The following is a 3,010-nucleotide window of genomic DNA, read 5'->3' on the forward strand; positions in this document are numbered from 1 at the left end:
GTGTTTCTGCTCTACACTGTACTTTGGGGCATGGCCTCCCTGGCACTCCTACATCTGTTCTGGATCCTCTTATTGCTAACCATTTCCTTCAAATCCTCTTTGCTCTGGTCCTTGTCCTCTTAGCTCAGGTCCTACTCGTATCCCTGGTACTGGCCCCCTCATCTACTTTATTCATACTGGTCCCCTGCTCCTATTGACCATAATCTTCATTTTCCCAATCTTCCCAGTCTTCCAGGATTTGGCCCTGATCCTTCAGTCTTTTCCCCTCTTTTTTCTACACTACTCCAACTGATCATGCTCCTCCTTACTCTGGTCATCCTATTCATCATCTTCCTGGCCATATTATTTCTCCGATGACCTGGACATCCAGGGTGTGGTAACCCCGGTCCTGATCTCCCTGATATTCCTGATTCTCCTTTTCCTCCACAGTCTTGTCCCCTTGGTCTCTCCTGTCCATTTGTTCCTGGTTGTTTTTTAACTTTTCGTTCCTGCTCTGGTTGCATGTGTCCCTTGTCTCACCTCCTTATCACTCCTGCCATGGCCATGCTAGTTTTGTTTTTTCTTGTCCTTCTCGATATAATGTGGCCATTGGACTTAATCCTCTTGGTCCTGGTTCCCTCTAAATGGGCTTGTCCTGGGCCTTGTTTTCTTGAACTTGGTTCATCCACCATCCTAGCCTTGGTCTCCTTGGTCATGGGCATCCTGGTCCTTCTTGTCCTATTGTGCCTAAGAAAAACATTTCATTTTTTCCATTCTGGCACTTGTTAGTTCCCCCAGTCTTGGTCCACTTGACTGTTTGTTTCTGGTCCTTTTGACCCTGGTATCTTTGCCCTGGTTCTTCTCACCCTAAGCCTCCTAGGATCTTGATCCATCTGGCCTTTCTGTTCCTGGCCACCTCAGTTGTTGCTCCCCTGGTTTGGTTTGTCCATGCCCTACTGGTTCTGTTCCTTGTCCTTTAAGTTCTACTGGTACTGATGCATTGATACTTTGCCCTTTTGATCCAAGTTTTCTTTTTTTGGTCCTCCTGAGGCTGGCAATTTGGGCCCAGGTTCTCCTGGCCACCACTATTTAGTCCCTTAGCCCTGTCGTGCTTAGAAATCCATTTCATGGTTCTCTAGATCCTGATCTTTAGGGCCCTCTTAGACCTGCTTGCAGTCCCTCCTGGTCATTATCCTTTTAGTTCTCCCAGTTCTCCTAGCTTTCATCTTCTGGGCCCCCTTTTATTGATCCCCTCAGTTTTCCTGGTCCCTATCCTGACCGTTGTGGTACTATTTGCCATTGCATTCCAAGTCCTGATCTTCGCAGTCCTCTTTAATCTGGTCCTGATTCTCCTTGCCCTAGTCCTCTTGCTCCTTGCCCACATGGTTCTACGATAATTTGTCCCAGACCAACACAGATCATTCAAACTTTTCCTGGTGTTGATGTTCCATGACATCTGATTAATGCTAGCCTTAAAACCTCCTCACTCTGTACTTTCTTCTTTCTTATTGTAATTCCTAGGTACTTCTGGACCTAGTCCTTTGTATTCTGGGTCTCCTGTTTCACAGGCTCCTGGTCCTAGACCTTTTTACCCCCTCGCTCTAATTCTCATCCAACAGTCATTGGGGACCTGATCGCCACTTTATCTAATCACCTGGTTTTCCTGTTCCTAATCTTTCTGCTCCTAGTTCCCCTGATCCATGCAGTCGGGTCTTTGTTGTGCTCCTACTGTATTTGGTCCTCATGTATCGAGTCTTCTAGCACTTGTCCCTCTGGCCCTGGTTTCCCTAGACCTCTTAATCCCACGGTCCACCTGCCTGAATGGTTTGCCTGTTTTACCTTGCTCCTGTCCATCTGACCCTTGTTTCCTATATCATGGGCCTCCTAGTACTGGCCTTCATCTCTCTTGCACTGGTCCTCCTAGTTCCCTTTTATGGGGGTCCCCCTGTATATTTTTTTCCTTTTGTCGCCCTGGTTTAGAACGCCCCTGAATCTGACCCTTATAGACCGTTCATAAAAAGGCCAAAAAGAGCCCAGCCTTCAACAAACACCAAAAATAGGATCATGAATATTAAAAAAGACAATGAATTCCCATGAATGCATGAAACATTTATGTAACCGGCTTTCAAACAATGCTCATTCTGCCCTCCGCTTGGACCTGTCACTGGACCGCTGCTGCTGCCTTTCCGACCTCTGCCCCTTGGATAAATCCATCAGCAACTCGCCGGACCCGCTTCGCGGGTCCCGCAGCACTTGACATCAGCGGGAGCTACTGCTGGAAGAGGGGCTGTTACCTGTGTCTGGGCTTGAGGCGTGTTGTTGCTGGCAGGGCTGCGAGCACGGTAGCAGGGACTCCATCACCCAGGAGTCCCTGCGAGCCCAATCTGCTCCACCTGGGCTGCTCTCCCTGCTGGCCCCGCCCCCTCGCCCACGGAGTAAAAACAGGCTGCAGGATTTCGCTGGTGGGACGCTATTCTGCCCTTCGCTTGGACCTGTCACTGGACCGCTGCTGCTGCCTTTCTGACCTCTGCCCCTTGGATAAATCCGTCAGCAACTCACCGGACCCGCTTCGCGGGTCCCGCAGCGCTTGACATCAGCGGGAGCTACTCCTGGAAGAGGGGCTGTTACCTGTGTCTGGCCTTGAAGCGTGTTGTTGCTGGCAGGGCTGCGAGCACGGTAGCAGGGACTCCATCACCCAGGAGTCCCTACGAGCCAAATCTGCTCCACCTGGGCTGCTCTCCCTGCTGGCCCCGCCCCCTCACCCACGGAGTAAAAACAGGCTGCAGGATTTCGCTGGTGGGACGCTATTCTGCCCTTCGCTTGGACCTGTCACTGGACCGCTGCTGCTGCCTTTCCGACCTCTGCCCCTTGGATAAATCCATCAGCAACTCACCGGACCCGCTTGGCGGGTCCCGCAGCGCTTGACATCAGCGGGAGCTACTGCTGGAAGAGGGGCTGTTACCTGTGTCTGGGCTTGAGGCGTGTTGTTGCTGGCAGAGCTGCGAGCACGGTAGCAGGGACTCCATCACCC

Source organism: Lissotriton vulgaris, chromosome 7 (genome assembly GCF_964263255.1).
Source record: "Lissotriton vulgaris chromosome 7, aLisVul1.2, whole genome shotgun sequence".
In the NCBI taxonomy this organism is placed as follows: Eukaryota; Metazoa; Chordata; class Amphibia; order Caudata; family Salamandridae; genus Lissotriton; species Lissotriton vulgaris.